This window comes from Mauremys reevesii, unplaced genomic scaffold, assembly GCF_016161935.1.
Source record: "Mauremys reevesii isolate NIE-2019 unplaced genomic scaffold, ASM1616193v1 Contig117, whole genome shotgun sequence".
Lineage (NCBI taxonomy): Eukaryota > Metazoa > Chordata > Testudines > Geoemydidae > Mauremys > Mauremys reevesii.
Window position 1 is genome coordinate 147,309 of NW_024100735.1, and position 21,938 is coordinate 169,246.

The 21,938-nt window shown below is 49.3% G+C and overlaps 5 non-coding genes across 5 annotated transcripts; 3 read left to right on the forward strand and 2 right to left on the reverse strand.

Moving 5' to 3' along the window:
* Positions 1 to 1,620: 1,620 nt before the first annotated feature.
* On the reverse strand, positions 1,621 to 1,693 carry TRNAF-GAA. The gene has a single exon. It is a non-coding gene; the product is annotated as a tRNA-Phe (tRNA).
* Positions 1,694 to 3,199: 1,506 nt separating this feature from the next.
* Positions 3,200 to 3,281, reverse strand: TRNAS-UGA. Its single transcript has one exon. It is a non-coding gene; the product is annotated as a tRNA-Ser (tRNA).
* A 3,462-nt stretch (positions 3,282 to 6,743) lies between these two features.
* On the forward strand, positions 6,744 to 6,825 carry TRNAS-GCU. Its single transcript has one exon. It is a non-coding gene; the product is annotated as a tRNA-Ser (tRNA).
* An 8,253-nt stretch (positions 6,826 to 15,078) lies between these two features.
* Positions 15,079 to 15,152, forward strand: TRNAT-UGU. The gene has a single exon. It is a non-coding gene; the product is annotated as a tRNA-Thr (tRNA).
* Positions 15,153 to 19,676: 4,524 nt separating this feature from the next.
* Positions 19,677 to 19,748, forward strand: TRNAG-UCC. Its single transcript has one exon. It is a non-coding gene; the product is annotated as a tRNA-Gly (tRNA).
* The last annotated feature ends 2,190 nt before the right edge of the window (positions 19,749 to 21,938 follow it).

A 21,938-nucleotide genomic window follows, 5' to 3' on the forward strand; every position in this document is an offset into this window, starting at 1 on the left:
CACTTCTTCGGATGCAAGAATAACTCTGAGCGGTATCCGAAGAAGTGAGTATTCACCCACGAAAGCTCATGCTGCAAAACGTCTGTTAGTCTATAAGGTGCCACAGGAGTCTTTGTTGCTTTTACAGATCCAGACTAACACGGCTCCCCTCTGATACAAGGAAATGAAGAGGTTTGTCGAACGGGTTTCTGCCCCATTTACCATCTTCTCAGCTACCGCTCAGAGTTAAAGACCTAGAGTCGACCTATCGGCATAAGTACAGATGGTTGGATGGGAATTAAAAGGAGCTGCTGTCACAAGTGTTAGGTGCCTGCAAGCAGCATGCAGAGCCTTTAAAAACACCGCAATTAGAGGCTCAGATGAAACGTTTGCCCTAAATCAGAAGCGACAATAGGACGACCAGCAGAACGCCACTCTAGGTAAACGGTCGAGTAATGGAGGCCGTTAGAGGCAAAAAGTCATTCCTCAAAATTTGGAAATCAGATCCTAGTGAGGATAATAGGAAGGTGCACAAACTCTAGCCTGTTAAGTGTCAAAGTGTAACAAGTCAGGCCAAGAAAGAATCTGAGAAGCAACATGCTAAAGACACAAAAGCTAAGCATAAATCCGGTCAATGCGAGTCCTGGCCTGTCCCCGCAGAAAGGTGAACCCCCTCTGTGGCTGGAGTGAGCTCCTCTAAGCTGACCTCACTACAGACCTGTGCCAGGTAGTGCTCATTGTAAAAACGTTTCCTCTGAAGGTTGGGAAAACGGGACCAGCGGTGCTCAGGCCGGCTGACACAATTAAAATCCCCCCCAACACCAAACATCATGCAGCCCAGAGGAAGGGAGCCTTTGATCTTCCCTCTCATGCCTTAACTGGGGACCATACACACTAATATAGCAGTGACCAGTGCCACAGAGCACAAAGCCCACCAGTAATGCCCTCCCTGGTCAGAGCTCCCCCACCTTCTGTACTCGCACCGCGAATGTGAAAAACAAGACTCCAGCCCCATCGTTCTTCCCTGGCCAGGAGGCCCTTCCTCCAATCACCCTCTGCCTATTGAGCTACCCTAGAGTTGTTAATGTGCATTTCCTGAACACTCACCATGGCCAAGTCCAGCTGCTCCAAGGCACTGAACATCAAGCGCCTCCTCCTGGGCCCCCAAATCCCTTCCACAGGGCCACTTTTACAGATTCCCCTTCCCTGGTACTGCCCTTGCTCAGCTGCACAGAGGAGCTTCCATCCCCAATCCCTGCCTGTCACTGCCCAGCAGCCCTCTGGCACCATTCCTGAGGGTCACCCTGCCTTGCTGTCTTCCTGCCATGTTGGGAAAGACAGCTCTCATCTCTCCTTGTTAAAAGTCAGGTGGGCCAAGTAGGGGCAGAAGCCCATTCTATGTTTTCCTACTGCAGAGCCCAAGATCAGAGACTCACCATCAGTGCCACCAACAGGAGGCAAGTGGGGAAGTTTGTTCCAGACCCACAGGGGCCCCATGAGAATACAATGTTGCAACTTTTTTTAATTGAAGGGGCCCCCAAAATTGCTTTGCCCCACAGCAGCTCTGCTCACCTTGGGTGCAAGTACCACTGGGCTGCCAGAGAACAAGCTGCCCCCCTGTACAAAGAGAATAAAAGAACCTGTCAAAGCCTGGGATTGAACCAGGAACCTTTAGATCTTCAGTCTAACGCTCTCCCAACTAAGCTACTTTGGCAGCCATGGAGCAGTATTTTGGCCTGTTGCTTCTCTGCCCGGGAGGTTTTTGCAGCAGTTGCACACAAACAGGACGTCATTGTGAGCGGCCCATGAAGACAAGACTCGCTTTTGCCTGCCTTGCTCAGCTTGACTTGCTGCCTCACCCCGTTCCTGCCCTAGTGGCCGGGTTGACCTGGTGGTGGAAAGGGACTGGGGGCCAGTGGCACGGGGAGGAGGTTGAGCTGGACCCTGAGCTAGACTAGACCCTGGCAGTGAGAGTCTGGCCACCACTTGCCGCCCCACCCTGTTGTCCTGGCTTCCCCCACTGGGCGTCATTTCTGGAGGGAAGTGGGGCTTCTGCCTCCCCTCCCCGATTTTCACACCGCAGAGGAGTGTGAACAGGAAAACGAACGGCTGCCCCACACCCCCACCGGAGGAACCCGGCGCCCTTAGCTGTGGGGAGTAAGAAGTGGCTGTTGGCTGACAGGGCCTGTCCCCGAGGAGCTGGAACAGCAGCTGCCGCCTCCCCCTCGGCTCCAGGCTGTGGGAAATGCTCATTGCCTGGCTGCATGGGCGGATGCTGCTCCGTGCTCTGGAGAGCGTCTGTATTGCTCTGTCAACCCCCCGTCTTCACTGAGCCAGTCTGGTGAGGTCCCAAGTGCCCCCTCCGGCCTGGCAGCTGAGAGTCTGTGCAGACATCAGCCCCCCTGCCAGCCCCACAGGCAGCAGCAGTGCCAGCCCCCCAGCACCACAGGGGCACTCGATGCACTTCCTGAGGGGAAATGGCTCCTTGGCGTCCAGCTGCTAGAGTGAGAGCCAGGAGAGAGCAGTGTCTGGCTCACCTTGGGGGAGACAAGAGACCTGGTGAGTGCGGATCTCCCTCAGCCTCCCCCACAAGGCTGGTCAGTTTTATTGTCACTGTGATAGTCGGTGCTTCCCTTCAGGGCCGGCCCTAGAGGGATCCGGGGTATGGGACAAATCCCCCCTTTCCTCCCCAGGCCCTGCCCCCCACTCCACCCCTTCCCCCAAGCCCCCACCCCTGTCCCATCTCTTCCCGCCCTGCACCTTCCTGCCCCATTCCTCTCCCTCTCCCACTCTCCCTGCTCCTCCCCCCCCAGCGCCTCCTGCACCCCACTGAACAGCTGATCACTGGCAAGTGTGAGGAGCTTGTCAGCAAGGCCTGTAGTGGGTGGGGGGGAGCTGGCTGCCAGTGGGTGCTGAGCACCTTTTTTTCTCTCTGTTGGTTCTGCAGCCCCGTAGCTCCCATGGAGTCGCTGACTCACATGCTAGAGAGAGGAGCAGAACCAGGGCTATGGCTGATCTATGGGGCACTAGGTGAGTGGCAGAGGCTTCAGGCGCTGAGAGTTTGCCCGACCCCTCAGGTACACAGTGTGCGGGAGTGTCCCAGGCATCTCGATGAAAGGAGCAGAACAGAATTTACTTGGGGTGGGGAGAGAATTGAGAGTGTCTCAGGGGGTTGTACAGAGGTATTGCCCGGGTGAGAGACTGGCTAAAACACAGGCCTCGCTGTGAGCAGGATTTGAACCTGCGCAGGGGAACCCTATTGGATTTCAAGTCCAACGCCTTAACCACTCAGCCATCACAGCTGTGAGCACAAAACTGCCCCAATGCCAGAGAAACTGGTAAAGAATCACAATGCCCAGGCGTGAAGTCATCTGAACTACAGGATTCCCACAGCAAACCTGGCTCCCAAAGCACAGGGGGGATTTGGGGTTTGTTCTGTTTGCTTAGCCAGGTGCCACAGGAGTCTTTGCTGCTTTTACAAATCCAGACTAACACGGCCCCTCTGATACTCCTAGTGACACTCTCCAATGGATCCCCATCCTCCACCCACCTTGAGCTAGGTAGGAGCGGATCATCATTATCCCTACTTGAGAGAGGGAGAAGCTAAGGCTGAGAAAGGAGAATTGACTTGTCTTAGGTCACACAGCCAGCCAGTGGCAGAGTTGGGAATAGGACCCAAGAGCCCTGATTTTCAAACTAACCATCAGATCTTGAATTTCAAACACTGAATGACCTGAATAAAGTGCTCTCAGATGAGCTCCAGACCAACAACAGTGCACAGTAATTATTCAGCAAGTATTTGAGGAGAACTGCAATGTTAGAGAGAATCATGAACTGCTCAGAGACCATTAATGCAGCAAAGCAGCAAAATTTGTCAACATATAACAGGTTCTGACTTATTTCCTTGGTCTTAAAGAGAACAACAAGGACCTGAGTCTCCTCCTGTCAATAACCCCCTGCTCAGCCAATCAGGGTAGAGACTGAGGACGGGAGGCTGAGGGTTCTCACCAGAGAGCCCAAAGGATGGCCCAGGTCACTGGTGGGGATCACTGCCCGAGCACTATTTCAGCCCCACATTTTTGGGTGGACCTCCCACAGTGGGAGCTGCAGAGCACTCCCCCGCAACACACACACACACACACACACACACACCGCTCCTGGTGTTGGGAGGGGAACAGGTGAAAGGACAAAAGAAGCAAGAGACAAAGAGAAAGGAGGAAGGGATGGATGGAGGAAAAGGTGAAACAGAAAGGACAAACCCTAATGTCCCCACTGATTCTATGGGACAAAATCCCAGGTGCGGAATAAAATTCTGCCTCCTTAAGTTTGTGTTTTCCATGCCTAGAATTCAACTGTCACCAGATGGATCAGACCGAACAGGTTTCAAACCTCAAGGAGGCTCTTACCTTCTAAACAGGGACATCTGTTTTCTAGTAAAATCATGAAAAGGGAAGGAGAAAACTCAAAAGAGGTTCCTCCTGGCGCTTACGTCCGTGAACCCGAATACTCTCTCAGTCCTCAAAGAGAGACCTGGAGAAGGAGACTTGCTGAAGCAAAGCCACAGGGGTCTCTGAGGTTTCCCTGGTCCCTCACCCCTGTCCTGCCTGGCTGATGTCAGCATCTCTCTGTGAGGTCACCACCTCCCCACCACCTTTGACCAATAGTCTGAGGTCCTGCAAAAGGCCTTTGTGATGTCACTGCCACACCCCTCCCTTGCTGGGCTAATGTCCTGCCCCTGGCCAGGCACTTTGGAGGTTTGAGCTACTCCCTGTGGATCACCCCACTCAAGGAGCATTCGTTCTAGGCAGCAAGCCGGCTAGACAGTAAAACATCAGACGCTGCTCCCAATGCTACACTCAGCTTTTCAGAAATTAGTCGCCTTTATGGCCAGAAGAGACGATTAGAGCATCTAATCTGACCACTTGAGGATCACTTGAGCTGCAGTCAAGCACTCTACCGCTGAGCTATACCCCCACAATGACCTGAGTAGGGAATCGTGATTTTCAGGACTTTGAAGGACAAACCCTGATTCATCGAGCTCCTTTGCCATTCCCAGACCACAGGTGGTTTTAAAAATGGGGTTTGATTAAACTTCTTAAATGTGGCAAACACCACAGCTTGCACACCCACCGATATAGCTTCTCCCACTGACATAGCTGCCACCTCTTGGGAAGTGGATTAACTACACCCCCAGGAAAACTCTCTCCCCTCAGCATAGAGCAGTGGTTCTCAAGCTGTGGGGCAAGACCCCAAAGTGGGTCATAACCGTGTTTTAATGGGGTTGCCAGGGCTGGCGTTAGACTTGTTGGGGCCTGGGGCTGAAGCCAAATTTCTGAGCCCCACCACCCAGGGCTGAATCCTTCAAGCTCTGGTTTTGACCTCCCCTAACTGGGGCAGGGCTCAGGCTTTGTCTTCCTGCCTCTGCTCAGTGGGAGGGGCCTGGTCCCTCTTTCCAGGGCCATGGAGTAAGTTTTTTGGGCAGAAGGGGTTGCAGTGAAAGGAAATTTGAGAAACGCTGGCATAGAGCCTCTGAATATGTCTAGACTTGGCTCCCTGTGGCAGATCAGACACGGAAAGTACAGCCATGGAGACACCACACACCAGCCTTGCCTAACAGGCAAGAATCAAACCTCCACAGAAAGACGCCTGTTGCTTTCTAACCCATCTCCCTAAGCCCTCAGCCACCAACACTTAACAAAGGGGCTTTTCTACACGATGGTTCTGGTCTCACTGAAGGGTCATTTCCAATTGTTTGCTCAGACCAGCATTAGGGAAAATGGTGCCCTGGGCAAAGCTTGTACTTTGGCACTTCCCCATTGCCCCTGGACGGTCCCCACTCCCCCTTTACCGCTAGCTCCTGCACTCCCACCCCTTGCACCTCCTTCACCCCTAACTCCTGCCCCCTCCTGTGCCCCCTTTGCCCTTAACTCCCTGGGCCACCAGCCATTGCCCCTCTCCTGCAGCCCCTTCACATGGCTCCAGTGCTGGGGGCCCGCACTTGTTCTCCCTTTCCCTGGGCTTTGGCATCACTAGCCCCTGCTTAGCGAGTAGGGTTCAGTGGTTCCCAAAATGTGGGGCATGACTCCTAGGGGGACACAGAGGAACATGCATGGGGGCACCTCAGGGCCTGAGCCAGCCCCCATGGAGGGAGCAGCACTCAGCCCCACTCTGCCCCAGCTCTTCCCCAACCCCAACGTCAGCCTGGGGCTCTGGCTCCCAGCTCAGCCTCGACCCCCTTACCCCTGTCTGCACCCCTCTCCCCAGCAAGCAACAGCCCCACTCCCAGCCTCAGTTCTTGACTGCGGCTTCCAAGGGGCCACAGCCATGGCTAAGAGGGCACAGAGTGAAATGTTTGGGGACCACTGGTTTAGGGTGATGTTCTCAATCACTTCTATGAAGTCCAATAAAAGCTATTCCTCACCCACCCACCCCTCCATCAGGACAGTCTAGGTATGTTCTGCTGCCCTTCACTCATGCAGGAAGGATAATAACATTTCATTCCATTGAATCCTAAAGTGATTTGTAACCCACCACCAGCTGAAACTGGTCATTTTGGGAAAGCGGCCCCATCATGCTGCATACCTAGGCAGAGTAGGTGTGTCTGTGCAAACACGCTCTGTTCCTGAAGTCTTTCCCCCAGCTCCTCACTAGATGTGAGGGGGGAGCTCATTCAGCCCCTGCTTCTGCGTAGTATTTAAAAACTCCTTATTGGCCCTAGCTCTGCTGGCCTTAGATTTCTCCTCCTGTCCCTTTTTAACAGCTCAGATGAGGTGGCCGAGTGGTTAAGGTGATGGACTGCTAATCCATTGTGCTCTGCATGCATGGGTTCAAATCCCATCCTCATCGGATGCATTTAGTTTTCACCCCTCCTTTGTAGACAACCATCTCCCCCTTTGGTACAATGACAGCTCAAACGATCTTGCTTCTTGCAAACAAAAACCTTCTCAGAAACTCAGAACTCCCTTGCTTTAAATAAAATGTCTAAATCCCAGATTTCTTTAAAAAAGAAATTCTCTAGTGCTGTATTTCTTAGTTTTTATCTCAAGAGGTAACATCCTCATCTTCTCCCCAAAACACCCTGGGACCTGCCCAAATTATTAAAATACCCTCAACTCGAGCAAGGCCACAACAGTGAACCAGAGCTAGTATCTAGGCCAAGCTGTTCTGAAGGAGGCAACTCAAACATTTTCTCCCTGCTTCCCTTGGCCAAGTCTGACTGAGAAAACAAAATTCCCCAAACTGAAAATTTTCTGCTGAAAAACGAATACTAGTCTGTTTGGGGACTTTGGTTTGAAAGTATTATTGTTATTATTCTCTTCTGATTTCTGAGTCAGTTCAGTTCAGTCTTTTTCCTCCAGGTGTGTTTCTGTTGGAAAATCATAGTGCTAATGAAGCCTTTTGCATTAGGCCTGAGTGAACCAAAGTTATGCTATGCTTGCCCAAACCGTGTTGGAAAGCTTACAGAACTTATTAGACTGAAGGCCGTGTATCTACCTAAGTCAGCTATTTCGCTTATCAGTTTTGTTTGGCTCCCCAAGTGTATGCAGCTGCGTTCACATGTATGCATCCAAAGTATCTAGTACAAAGGGTCAACGGATGTATCTTGTGTCCCCTTCAGAATGACAAATGTATCCTCAACAGATGTATCTTGTAGCCCCCACAAAATGATATATGTATCCTGCATATCCAATTATCCCCTAACAGATGCATGTACAGGTTCTACAGGTCAACCAAATGACGTAGACAAACGTAGGCTAAGTTGTTTGTTTCGGGGTATAAAGGTAAGCCCATCTGGCCATGTAAGGTGTGTCTCTTTCTCTGGCACTAGCCGAGAGGAACACCCGCTCAGCTGACCGATCAATAAAGGGTGTGGTTGTCTTCCTGTCTCCGTGCCTCCTTGGTGTAATTAGGTAAGCTCCAGGGGGAAACGAGCCCTTTTGGCTAACAAATGGTGACCACGAAGGGACTTCTCTCCCTGTTGGGGGCGCTGACTGGCGGCCGAGGACGGCTCAGGAGAGTGGCCACCTTGAGCTATTGGTTTGCTCGAGCTCCGGGTCGCCGCAATCGGCCGGGACGGCTACGCCCCCTCCATAGAGAACTCCAACCGACACGGAGGCAAGACAGTACCAGAAGAGGGGAGTCCACCTGCCAGACGTGGCCACTCCGGGCGTGGTAAGTGCGTTACCTCCTGGGTTTGAGGATTAACGCCCCCGAAGTGCGGGTTGGGACCTTGGGCCCCTAACGGTAAAGGAACCCACAAATAGGAAGGTGTGTGGGTAAAAGCTTTCTGGTTAAGGTACCTAGGTTCAGACACGGCTAATGAATAATTCCATTAACTCCACGAGTCCGTGGGCCGTGCTGAACAATTACTGGGACTTAGAGCAGCCCCAGGGCTGGCTTTTCTTTTTGGTAGGGGTACTTTTGTTTCTTGTTCTATTGGTATGCTGGAAGCCAAAACTGTAATCGGGTCTAGGAGCGTGTGAACCCATCTTCTCTTCCCCCACCCCTTCTTTTCCGTGGGGATAAGGGACAGTCTAAACATTCCACCTCACCCCCTAAGGGTACCCCAGCATATTATATGTACGTACATTATGGTTCTAAAACCTGCAGGTATTTAGAGAATTGGAATCTTTATACGTGTGAAGATCCATCTAAACAATGCCCATTAAAAGGTACCTTTAATCTAGATGAGATCATATATCTCAGAGGAGCTTTTAATCACCAAAGAAAAGCCTCTGACACAGTGTGAGCAATTTGTCTAGAAACGGGTTAATTTAAAACTCAGCTTCGCCCAGAGATAAAAAGAGAAAGTTGTTTTATGCTCAAGGTCAAAAATCAGCATAAACTATGTTAAGTACAAAAAAAAAAAAAAACAACTGCTTTCAGCCCCAGCTGGCTGTGGAAAAATAGAGACAGGCAAACTAAAGGCAGTACAAGTTACAGAACTGAGATTACATTTGCAAAGCTTAACTGTTTGGTGAGATCCAACAGTCTGATTTTGTGACGGATGCCGGTGTTGGTGTGGCTTGGTGACACTGGAGAAGCCACAGGTAGCTGACCTGGACTGGAATCTCTGAAAGAGACACCGCAGGAAATTCCAGGGTGTAAAAGAACAGCCCTCCCAAGAGCGGAAGCATGTTGGAAATTCTGAACAAGCTGTCAAGTATCAGAGGGGTAGCCGTGTTAGTCTGGTTCTGTAGAAGCAGCAAAGAATCCTGTGGCACCTTATAGACTAACAGATGTTCGAAAGCTCATGCTGCAAAACATCTGTTAGTCTATAAGGTGCCACAGGATTCTTTGCTGCTTGAACAAGCTGTATACAGGATAATCTCCCGTCCACCTATTCCCCTTTTCTGAATGTTATATACAGACGTGGCCAGTCTGGATATGTGTAAGTATGGGGCATTCGTATTTTTTATGAGTGATGTGGAAGCGTTCCCAACGCTCTCCATTGTTGTTTTATCATTTTAATGAAGCTTTAAAATTTGGTTATATGGTGTATTTTCTCTATCCTCCTGCAACGTCCTGCAGTGTCAGTTTGATCACCTGACATGAGGCATAAATTGGTAACAGAAATTTGTCACAGTTTGGTGAGCAATAGAGAATGGGGGAACCCTGTAGAATTTACACCATCTATTTGTTTTACCCTTGTTGTTTTATGTTTGTTTTATTTGGTTCTGTTGGTGTTATATGTTGAGGATTGCATAATTAAAGATGTGCCCATTCTCAGCTGCAGTAAGTCTGAGAACTGGAGAAGGGTTTAGCATTCCTCTCTCCACCCTGGTTGACCAGGAAGGGTGGCAGGTGAAAGGATCTACCCCCAGTCGTAGCAGGACTGGGCAATAGAGTAGTTGGAGAAAAGGAAGCCCTGGCTAAGCAAGTACCAGTCCTTCAGGGACTTGTTAAAATGTAACCATTCGTGCTCAGCATATGCCGTAACAGCAGTGTGTTTGCTACAAGAGGCAATTAAATAGTTAACGCCAGTGGGCCATGCGTTTTGCCCAGGTGGCAAGCCTCACGAGGGAGGACTCGGGTCGTCTCGTGAATAAAATGTTTTAGGAAAAAAAAAAAAAACCAGAAGGGTGGGGGCAGAAGCCCATGAAAGAAACGGTTCAGCGCAAAAAAAAAAAAAAAAAAAAAAAAAAAGGATCGGGCCCAGGCGGGCAGGCAACAGACAGAGAGCTTGGAGAACAGGTTGGAAACTTTTGAGGGTCTCGTGGAAGGAAGAAGTAAGTGAGTATAAGCATGGGGATTTCAAATACTCAGAAGGATATTTGGAATGGTGATTTGAATTGGTAAGTGGCTGTTGAAAGACAAAGCAAGTGATATAAGGAAAGAGCAAGTGATTTGAAGGAGAGTGAAGAGTTAACTCTGTAGTTGCTGGAGGGAATAGTAGTTGAACTTTGTAAAAATGCTAAAGAGAAAAGTTCTTGGTGTTTTTTTTTAAATGTTTGTAAATAAATTCAGGCAAAGAAATTATTAGATTGCAATCATTTGGCTATGAACAATTTTGTTGAATTAGCTAAAGAATGTATACAGTGCTGTGTAAATGAAAATTTATTAGGCTCTAAGGCACTATCAGTGGTGATGTTTTCTTTCAGTGTTTAAAAGCAGGAGTTAAAAGTAAAAAGCAAGCCAGAAAGCATCTGTATTAATGCAAATTATCTAACTGATAAGGTAAAGCCACTGAAACCTGGGCTGCCTATAAAACATATACAAGAAAATATGGGGTAATTCCCCTGTTTTGCCTAAAATCAACAAGGGTATTTGTATATTTTAAGCAATAATTGACTGCCCAGAAGGGGTAGACCTTTGTTTTTGTCTTTCAGATAATCAAAGAAAACTAATGCCAGCTAAACAGCATACAACATACCATGATTTACTGGCAGAGTAAAAATTATGTTTTGTGTTCTATGTTCTGTCTTGTGGTGTCTGTCTCAAGTGGCCAGAATGTGTTTAATATTTTCATGGGATGGTCTGGTTTGAAATAAAGCAGAAGGCTTGAATTGAAATGCAGATATTTGTTTTGTTCAACTTAAAATACAAAGTGTTTGAATACATCAGAAAAATGTGATATACTAAAGTCTTATGTATTTTCTTAAAAGAAAAAACTGCATTGGCCAAATTGCATACTAACAGTCTTTGGAAGCAAGGACATAAAAGTTAACCCACTCCCCATATTGTACATGGATCCTTCTGGCTACCTCAGATTTCTAGCCAGAGGGCTGGGGAGGGTGGGAAGCTATTGAACTAGAGCTTGTATTAAATGAACTCATCAAAGTGGGTGTGCTTGTCCTGGCTTGTTGTTCCAAAGCTCTGTAATAAGGTTATTTTAGTAGAAGGGTATATGTGGCATACATTAAATAATAAGACTAATGTACTGTATAACAGCAATGTGTATGTGTTCATTGTTAACAAAAGGTGTATAAGTAAAAGTAAAAGTTTCCTTTGTAGGTTAAAAAGGAAGCCAAAAAGGGGAAAAGGAAAAGAACGAGTTAAATGAGAAAACTTTAACTAGCAAGCTCAGTCCAAAAAAAAAAATACACTGACTTCGTTCAAGGACACTTGGCTAACAACCAGAAAAGGGGGGCTGTACAATCTGCAAAGACACTAATGCAATGTGTTAGGTTTCCTTTTTACACAGGTAAAGACGCACTACCCGAAGACCCTAGCAGCCCTGCCACTCCATGGAACCTGGAGACCGGATCAATGTACAGGTCCACCAACAAAAGACTGCTTTGGCTCCACGCTGGAAAGGCCCTTATTGAGTCCTGCTGATTACCAACACCGCTGTGAAGTGCCAAAGACTGACTGCTTGGGCCCATGATTCTCACTGCAAAAAGACCCGTCCACATAAGGAGAACTCTCCTATATGATTAGCCTATTCCTTCTTCTAGCTCCACTGTGCCTTCTGGACAGCAGGGAAAAAGGACAAGGTGACGTGCTAGCTAACCTCTCCCTTGTCCGCTGACAGACCTACTGTGCCTTTGAACTTTTCTAGAAGAATCAAAAACCATTACAGGGTGATGTGCTGATAATCTCTCCCCTGTAGAATGCTAAACTACAATTGTTTTGGGAAAGAAGAAAAAAAAACACTCACTCCACTGACATTGCCAAAGTCCAGGAATTCCTGACTAAAAAGGACATTGAGAACTGACCCTGGTAAAGAAACAAAAATTCTACACTGGCAGGAAGAAACTTGTGGGATCCTGTTTGGAAATGTGGTATTAATTGAATTTTGGGGTTTATTCTACAGGCTGCGCCCTGTGTTTTGGATAAATCCTTTAGTATGTATTGCCCTCCCTAATTGGATTTTAAATGACATTGCCTTTATCCAGTTTTCAGATCACTTTTACATACCCAGATTGCTCACAAGGGGCTGCCATTAGATTAGCACAACAAAGAGTCTGGGTTATTTCCTCTGGAAAAAGAAGAAATTGGGCAGATCCCTGTGGGCTGGGGCTAACATTGTAACAGCCATTTGGAATATTCTTAAAGGCCAAGAACATAATAAGAAATTGGGCCGACTAGAAAGGGCCACTAGCCTTATTTTTTAAGCTCAGCTATCTTAAGTACAGGCTGGAGCTGGTGAGTTACATGTCATTTCCACCCTTAGTTCTATGACCCAGAAGTTACTGACAGAAATGGTGTTAAATATCACTAAGACTGGGAAGGCATTGCAGTGGGATCTAGTATGTTTAGAAATCCAGGATTTCCTGAATGACCAGCTGATGGCCATTTGGAGTAATCTTGAGTACCAGACTTGGCCCACTGCCCTTACAGACACATCTGAAGTACCATCTGATCTGTGGTCATGGAAACATATTTGGACACTTTCTGGATGAAAGTGTGTACATTTACAGTGCTCCTTCCAAGCATATGGACCGGTTAGGGTGGATGTGGGCTCCACAGACCGAATCCTGCCGGGTCCATGGGGAGGATGCATATGGGACTAAATTATTCACCGAGGCATCTGGGAAATTAAACCATTGAGTATGCCTACCTGAGTTATAGTCAGTGCCCCGATCCCTTAGTTGTTAAATGAACAAGGTTCCACTCTTTTGTCCATGCATTCATTCCTGGGTTGGGGGTGACTAAGCTTAAAAGAGCAGTTGTAAATATTTCTGCAGAGCTTCATTGCTTTTTGGTTCAGTGTGAGAAAACTCAGCCAAAAGGTTTGGTGAGTATTCTCAAAGGGGAGTTGTTGGAAAATCATAGTGCTAATGAAGCCTTTTGCATTAGGCCTGAGTGAACCAAAGTTATGCTATGCTTGCCCAAACCGTGTTGGAAAGCTTACAGAACTTATTAGACTGAAGGCCGTGTATCTACCTAAGTCAGCTATTTCGCTTATCAGTTTTGTTTGGCTCCCCAAGTGTATGCAGCTGCGTTCACATGTATGCATCCAAAGTATCTAGTACAAAGGGTCAACGGATGTATCTTGTGTCCCCTTCAGAATGACAAATGTATCCTCAACAGATGTATCTTGTAGCCCCCACAAAATGATATATGTATCCTGCATATCCAATTATCCCCTAACAGATGCATGTACAGGTTCTACAGGTCAACCAAATGACGTAGACAAACGTAGGCTAAGTTGTTTGTTTCGGGGTATAAAGGTAAGCCCATCTGGCCATGTAATGTGTGTCTCTTTCTCTGGCACTAGCCGAGAGGAACACCCGCTCAGCTGACCGATCAATAAAGGGTGTGGTACTCGTCTTCCTGTCTCCGTGCCTCCTTGGTGTAATTAGGTAAGCTCCAGGGGGAAACGAGCCCTTTTGGCGAACATTTCCAGCTGCTGAGTTGTGGGGGAGAGAGGCCAGGTCATGATGTCTCTTCCCCTCTTTCATAGTTTCCTCTGACTTGCTAGGAAGCTCCTTTGCTACGATGTGAGTCAATCAGTGTCCATTGTCGCTGTGCTATCTCGGAGAAGCCTGCATTGTACACGGTTCCTGGGATGGTCCTTGGGAGTGTGGATCCCTTCAATGGGCCAGCAGCGAGTCTGGCTCCTCCCTTGTCGCACCTGAAAGTCTGGTGGGGGGCATTTCCCAACCTCATAACATATCTCAGTAACGCACACAGAGCAAAACTTCATAACTTCCCAACCAATGCGAGCACACACAATCCAACACGATATTAATGTTCAACAGATCAAGACTTTTGAAATGACACCTCACCAGGCAGACTTTGTACGAACCATCTCATCATTATATGAGAGTGGTGAATATGGGGCTTGCAGGGTGCTGCTCTGAGCACAGCGTGCCACACCTGGGCTTACATTGCAATGGAGACGTACCCTTAGTCCATCTCTCCTGGGATAAAGATGGCCCACACCTGACTCTCTGCCAATCCCCACTGGGCCCTGAGAAGTGTTGTTCGTGTTTGGATTCTATAAAGCAGAGGAGCAGATGAAGTTTTGCTCCCAAGGTGTGTGTGTGATTCTTTGGACAGGTCTACACTACAAAATTAGGTTGGTGTAATTACATGACTTAGGCTGGCAATGCAGTTCTATCAAGCTAATCCCGGTGTAGATAGCGGCTCAGCTGTCAGAACTTTCTGGAGCTATGAAAGGGGAGGTACCCAGCCTCTGTAGCAGGAATGCAGGGCAGGTGAGTTCACGGCAGGCATGGAGGGATACTGGTGGAGGCCAGTTATGGTGATATAATGACCAGCAGCATTTACACTGACATTTGTCACTTTAAGTTTGCTGCAAAAAGCACTAGGCCTCTCGTCGAGGTGGTTTTATTTTGTCACCAAAACAGGGCAATTTTGTCGCCAGACGTGGTATTGCAGTGTGTGCACCAGCCACAAGCTGCTGACCGAGGGAGCGTTGTGTGTTTTTCACGCATCTGAGCAATATAATGATGCTGAAGTAACCTTGTAGTGCAGACCTGGCCAAAGATTCTCATTCATTCATTCATTCATTCACTCTCACACACACACACACACACACACACACACACACACACACACACACCTTGCAAGCAAAACATCACCTGCTCCTCTGCTTTGCAGAATCCAAACACAAGCAAAGCTTGTCAGGCCCCAGTGGGGATGGCAGGGAGTCAGGTGTGGGCAGACACTGTGCTGTTGCCACAGGCAGGCACCATGGCTTAGCTGGCTAAAGCACCTGTCTTGTAAACAGGAAATCCTGGGTTCAATTCCCAGTGGTGCCTTGTTGACTAACTCTTGGGCAACCTCGTATTGACTACTGTGGGAAGACAAAACACAGAGCTCTTTGGTCCAGCCCAGTATAGTTGTTTAAATTATACTCACAGGCACTGATAACAGACTTACTGAAAATTTGGGAGTTAAGAGCTGATAGGTCAGTGTTCCAGCCTGTCACAGATGATCCTGCTTCCTCTGGGACAGGGGCAGGTCTGGGCTCTCACACTGAATGGCTCATTGTGGCTGGCAGAACCTGTGGGCAGCTTGTTTAGTTTGTACCGAGGGTTGAGTCCTGCTTTGTGCACCGTGTGTGAGGATGAAAATCCTAAACCGCCCTTTGAAATAACGAAAGCAGCAGGACGTGTTATTGTCTCTGCCCCAAAGCAGACAGACCAATGGAGAAATGCCATTGAGTCCAGGCTAATACTCCACTGCCATTTTACCTTGTTTGCTTGCTAAACTCCCTCCCAACCTTGAGGGCTCCCAGAGCCCGGTATTGAGCCTGAGCCGAGAGGTCTACGCTGCAAATTTACCACCCCATGGCCCTAGCCTGGGAGCCTGCACTGGCACGGGACAGCGCTGGGTGTTTCATTGCAGTGTGGACATAGCCCAGCATTATGTCTACACTGCCATTAACACACCCAAGTCACTATTCTCAAACCCTGGGTCAGTTGATTCAGGCTTGTGGGGCTTGTGCTGCAGGGTTATAAAATTACAGTGTAGACACTTGGGCTTCAGCCCAGCCTCCAAGACCCCATGAGGGGTGAGGGTCTCCGAGCCTGGGCTCCAGTCTGAGCCCAGATGTCTACGCTGTAGTTTTTAGCTCCACAACCTGAGCCCCAGGAGCCCAAATCAGATCATCCAGGCCAGCCGGGCCAGTGGGATTTTATCACAGTCTAGATGCCCTCTCTGGGTATGTCTACACTGCAATGTAAGCCCAAGGTTAGTAGAAGTCATGTCAGCAGCCCCAACACATAAACATAAACCACAAGGGAAAGACCCACCCCCCAGATAAGCTGGGCAGTGTCCTTCTCCCTACGGTTCGTAAGTCCAGCAACCAAAAGTCCTTTAACATGAGCCATCCCCACTCTGCACCCCACTCACAGCTGTTGTCCTTAGTCAGAGCAAGCCCAGAGGTGCCTCTGTACAGTTCACCTGCCATCCTGGGTGGAAAAGGGGGGAATATAAGAAGGCACCCTACTCACTATGTTGTCTAGGGACTCACTCATCCCTCTACAGCCACCCTGTCCTAAAGTTGGTCTGACACCTAAATTTTAGCATTGGGACCCAGACCCCAGCCCACTCAGCTTTGGAACCCCTGTCCCCTGCCTAGCAAGTGCTATTGAATTGAGGGTGAGTCCCTCAATCGGGGTCTGCCAAGCACAGTTGTGCTGCCCTCGATTCACACAACAAGGATAACAACCCTTTATTTCTCCTGCCCCCAATAACATGGAGACTGGGAGTCCAGCACCAACCACAAGTGATCATTTCGGCAAGCAACCCAACCTATTTCCAACACACTGTAAAATCCACATGCAGACTCATACACAAAACCTTGCAATAAAATCTTCCTGAGCGGGTCTGAAGCACCTGCTGCTGGAGGGAAGGAGGGAGCCGTGGATTGGGATTGAGGAGCAGCATGAGGAGAAGGGGCCTGTGGGTTGGGACAGAGGAGAAGGGTGAAGAGGAGCAGGCTCAGGTTGGGAGTGAGGAGCAGTGAGCATAGGAGGGACTGAGGGTTGGGTCTGAGGGGCACTGGGAAAAGAGGCGACATGGGTTTAGGCTGAAGAGCATCTTCATTTGGGGATCCAGCAGGACAGAGGAAGGCAGCAGGTGATTCTAATTCCTTAGGGATATTCTGTTTTTGTGTGTGTGTGTGTGTGTGTGTGTGTGTGTGTGTGTGTGTGTGTGTGTGTGTGTGTGTGTGTGTGTGTGTGTGCGTGCAGGGAGGAACATGCTCTATGCCCAGAGGCCTTTATTCCTCCAGGCTGCAAGGACAGAGGGGCTGTCAGGAAGTTGCCCCTTCAAACCACACACAAAAAGGCCCTTCTGAGGAAAGGGAAAATCCTGAAGAGAAAAAGTAACATCAAAGAGGACTCCAGCAAGACAGTGTAAGATCTTGGGGAGTAGTTTATCACCTGACCAGGGACTTGAACCCTAGACCCTCAGATTAAAAGTTTGATGCTCTGCCCACTGAGCTAGCCAGGCTCATAAAGAAAAACAGCAAGTTGGTGCAGAGGAGAAACTAGTCAAGAAAACAAGAGCGGGAAACAATATGGGAAACCTGCTGCTCTCTCTGGCCTGGTCAACACTACGAGTTTATATCGAATTTAGCAGCGTTAAATCGCATTAACCCTGCACCCATCCACACAACGAAGCCCTTTATATCGATATAAAGGTCTCTTAATACCGGTATCTGTACTCCTCTCCGACGAGGGGAGTAGCGCTGAAATCGGCATTGCCATGTCGGATTAGGGTTAATGTGGCCACAATTCAACGGTATTGGCCTCCGGGTGCTATCCCACAGTGCACCATTGTGACCGCTCTGGACAGCAATCTGAACTCGGATGCACTGGCCAGGTAAACAGAAAAAGCCCCATGAACTTTTGAATTTCATTTCCTGTTTGCCCAGCGTGGAGCGCCGATCAACACAGGTGACCATGCAGTCCCAGAATCCAAAAAGAGCTCCAGCATTGACTGTAGGGGAGATACTGAAGCTGATCTTTGTATGGGGAGATGAATCTGTTCTATCAGAACTCCATTCCAAAAGACGAAATGCCAAAACATTTGAAAAAAATCTCCCAGGCCATGATAGACAGAGGCCACAACAGGGACTCAACACAGTGCTGAAACTTAAGGAGCTGAGACAAGCGTACCAGAAAGCCAAAGAATGAAATGGACGCTCATGGAGGGAGGGGCGGCTGATGACTGTAGCTATCCCACAGTTCCCGCACTCTCCAAAAACCATTTGAATTCTTGGCTGAGTTCCCAAAGCCTGAAGGGTCAAAAACATTGTCACGGGTGGTTCAGGGTATATGTCATTGCCCCCCCTCCCCCGTGAAAGCAAAGGGAAAAAATAATTTCTCGCTTTTTTTCAATGTCACCGTATGTCTACCGGATTCTGCTGGCACATGTTGTGCTGCAGCACTACACAGCAGCATCCCCTTCCCTTCCCTTCCCTTCCCTTCCAGATGGCAGACGGTACAGTAGGACTGGTATCAGTCATCGTCATCCCGTGAGTGCTCCTGGCTGACCTCGGTGAGGTCGCCCAGGGGCACCTGGGCAAAAATGTGAATGACTCCCAGGTCATTCTCTTCTTTAAGCTTTGTCTAACGGAGATTCAGTCCTGCCTGGAATATCATAGCAGCTGGAGGCTGCCCCCCCTCCTCCTTTGAGCTCTACTTGCAGAGGCAATAAAGTCAGTGTTGTTTCAAATTCCTGCATTCTTTATTACTTCATCACACAAATGGGGGGATAACTGCAACAGTAGCCCAGGAGGGGTGGGGGAGGAGGGAAGCAATGGGTGTGGTTGTTGCAGGGGCACCCCCTAGAATGGCATGCAGCTCATCATTTCTGCGGGATGTCTGGGGCTCTGACCCGGAGTGGCTGTTTGCCTCTCTGGTTCTTTAGTAGGCTTGTCTGATAGTCTAGACAGGACTGACTCTCCCTTTAGACAAAACGTAAAGAAGGGAATGACCGGGGGAGTCATTCCCATTTTTGTCCATGCGTCCCCGGCCGACCTCACCGAGGCCGGCCAGGAGCACCCATGACAGCAGCAGACAGTACATTATGACTGGTCACTGTCATTGTCAACTTGCAAAGCAGCAGATGGGATGGGATGGCTAGTAACTATCTTTGCTAACTTGCAAAAGGCAAGGGGATGCTGCCGTGTAGCGCTGCAGTACCGCGTCTGTCAGCACCATCCAGTAGACATACGGTGACAGTGAAAAAAGGCTGAACGGGCTCCATGGTTGCCGTGCTATGGCGTCTGCCTGGGCAATCCAGGGAAAAGGGCACGAAATGATTGTCTGCCGTTTCTTTCACGGAGGGAGGATTGAGTGACAACATTTACCCAGAATCACCCATGACACTGTTTTTGCCCCATCAGGCATTGGGATCTCAACGCGGAATTCCAATGGGCGGGGGAGACTGCGGGAACTATGGGATAGCTATGGGATAGCTACCCACAATGCAACACTCTGGAAATTGACACTAGCCTCGTACATGGACGCACACCACTTAATTAATGTGCTTAGTGTGGCCGCGTGCACTCGACTTTATACAATCTGTTTCCAAAAAACAATTTCTGTAAAATTGGAATAATCCCATAGTGTAGACATACCCTGTGATTAACAACTTTGCTGGCTAATTGAAAGGCTTTGCTGGCTAATTGAAAGGCTGATGGTTCAAACCCAAGTGAAGATGGAGGTGTTTTTTTAGTGATGAGAATCCAGTACATTTTAACAGGCAGAAAAGTGCCTCAATGCTGCTCTAGCCTCATTGGGCAAGCATAAGTAGCACTTTTGCCAGATGCATTGGTGGTATAGTGGTGAGCATAGCTGCCTTCCAAGCAGTTGACCTGGGTTCGATTCCCAGCCAATGCAGGGAAGTGACATTTTCTCTACTGGGAATTGGTTTTATTTCAGTCACGTTGTATCAGTTTATCAATGAAATGAGAGAATCAATGTCCTGCAGGTCATTCAACACACAGTGGAGGAAGAAAGGGGTGGGACTGTACAATGAGCTGTTGGAGTTATCTGGTATTACAATGTTTGGTTTATTTAAAAAAAAATATCTTTACTTCCCTCTCCCTTTTAGACTCAAAGCCTTTAAGGTCAGAAGGGAACAATGTGATCATCTAGTCCGACCTGCTGCACCTTGCAGGCCAAAAGACACCACCCACCCACTCCTGTAATAGACCCGGGAGGGGAGGCAGCTCTGTTCATTGCCCCTACCCCAGGCAGCACATGGAGGCCCTCTGCTCCCCTCCCCCCATCAGTGTGCAGAGATGTGCCAGCAGCACTGAGGTGGCTCCCTGCCCACTCTGCCTCCGTCCCTCCGTGCCACTCCCAGAAATGGCCGGCATGTCCCAGCATCCCCTGGGGTGGGGGGGAGTGTCTCCATTCACTGCCTCTGCCCCGAGTACCAACTCCGCAGCGCCCATTGGCCAGGAACTGCAGCCAATGGGAGCTCTGGGGGCGGCGCCTGCAGGCAGCGGCACACAGAGACCCCCTGGCCCCACCCACCTAGGACCTGCTGCCAGAGGGTTGTGTGTACCGGTCACTTTGGGAGCTGCAGTGCCCGGGGTAAGCGCCACCCCTCCTGCACTCCAACCTCCTCCCCCAGCGCAGAGCCAGCACCCCGCACCCAAATTTCCTGCCAGAGCTTTGCTTGTCTTCCTTTCACCCAGAACCATCGTCCTTCTCCTGGGCTGCAAGTAGCCACCCCTGGGAAGCCAAGAGGCAGGCACAGGATTCTGCCTCCCAGCAGCCAACCGCACCTCCCCAGGCTTTGCAGAACGACTGGTGGTGCTCTACTAACCCCACTTAGCCGCACTGAGACGCTTAGCTTCTGCCCTGCCTTCCTCAGCTCGACTTTCCTCTTTTGCCCCATTGCTGCCTCACTCCCTCCTTTGGCAAGTCACACAGAGGAGGCAGCAGGAAGAGCCGGACGCCATAGGCCAACCTCCCAGGGCAGAAGAGACCAAGCCACAAGGCTTCAAAAGGTGACTGGCCAAGAGCCTCTAGCTTTCCCGTGCTGATGCCAAGGCTTTTTCCCAGCTCATTTCACCACCCTCTGCCAGGCAGGGGTTGAGTTTATCACAGGTGTTACCCAAAATTGGGCCAGCTAGTAAGCTAATGACCCACCAGAGTTTGGCAGAAAGCAGCACGTTTATTATACTGACAGCTAAGCTCAAAAGAAGAAGCGGGGGGCAGCGGGGGTGACACACTCACACTTGCATACTCACGCTCCCAGGACAGGCACAGCACTGGAGATGTCAGGATTCTGCAAGGTAAGGCAGTCCGGGCAAAGGGCATTCACTGGAGGTACAAGCTTGTGAGTGCTCTCCTGAGCACAGGGCCCCTCCCCCTTTTAAGGGCCTGCACCTCATGGCCTGCGACTAGAGATGACTTGGCTGCATCTGGTTGGTCACACTCCACCCTGGGCAGTGTCCATGCTCTGGGTGTGTGAGTGCTGCCTAATTAGCGTCCCAGACACCTTGTCTACCTGGGAGCTCTTCTGCTCTTCACCCAGCCCATTCATCCCACGAGCATTCCAGGGGGGAGCAGGAGGGGAAAAGCCACTTCACAGGCCTTCAGAGAGGGAGAGGAGACAAAAGTGGGAGCAGGGGAAGTACAACAGACCTTCTGAGCATAGAAATCACTGCTGCTCCTACAACAGCAGGGACAGGCCAGTAGGAGCTTGGAAAATTAAGCCATTGTGTTTCTGCGTGGTTTTGAACCAGGGACCTTTTGCATGTTAGGTAAACGTGATAACCACTACACTGCAGAAACTCTGTCAAAAGCCTTTGCCCCTCCCTTCATAAGTACATAAGAATGGCCATACTGGGTCAGACCAAAGGTCCATCCAACCCCGCATCCTATCTGCCAACAGTGGCCAATGCCAGGTGCCCCAGAGGGACTGAACAGGTAATGATCAAGTGATTTCTCTCCTACCATCCATCTCCACCCTCTAACAAACAGAGGTTAGGGACACCATTCCTTACCCATCCTGGCTAATAGCCATTCATGGACTTAACCTCCATTCATTTATCTGCAAAAAGAAAGAGGAGT